This window comes from Penaeus monodon, chromosome 15 (genome assembly GCF_015228065.2).
Source record: "Penaeus monodon isolate SGIC_2016 chromosome 15, NSTDA_Pmon_1, whole genome shotgun sequence".
NCBI lineage: Eukaryota > Metazoa > Arthropoda > Malacostraca > Decapoda > Penaeidae > Penaeus > Penaeus monodon.
The window spans coordinates 29,498,899-29,499,225 of NC_051400.1; positions in this window are offsets into that span (position 1 = coordinate 29,498,899).

The following is a 327-nucleotide window of genomic DNA, read 5'->3' on the forward strand; positions in this document are numbered from 1 at the left end:
TAACAGGGAGACATGCAATCACTTCTCCTCCGTCGGTATATAAATGCGAGATTCCACGCCCTGTTGGCAGTTCTCATCACTCACTACTGAGGCAAAAATGAAGGTAGTGGACGCGCCTAATGAAGCTGTATTTTTTACGGCTTTGTTACTTTTGATTTTGTGAATTAACTACGTATACCTGATTCAATTTTTCCGGTGAACATCAACTGAACTGAAACGTATTACAACAGGTATCAGTTGTCTTTGTCCTTTTGGCGGCCGTGGCGTCGGCGCTTCCTGAAGAAGGCTACAACTACCAGGCACCAGGAGGTCAGGGATCCCAGTACG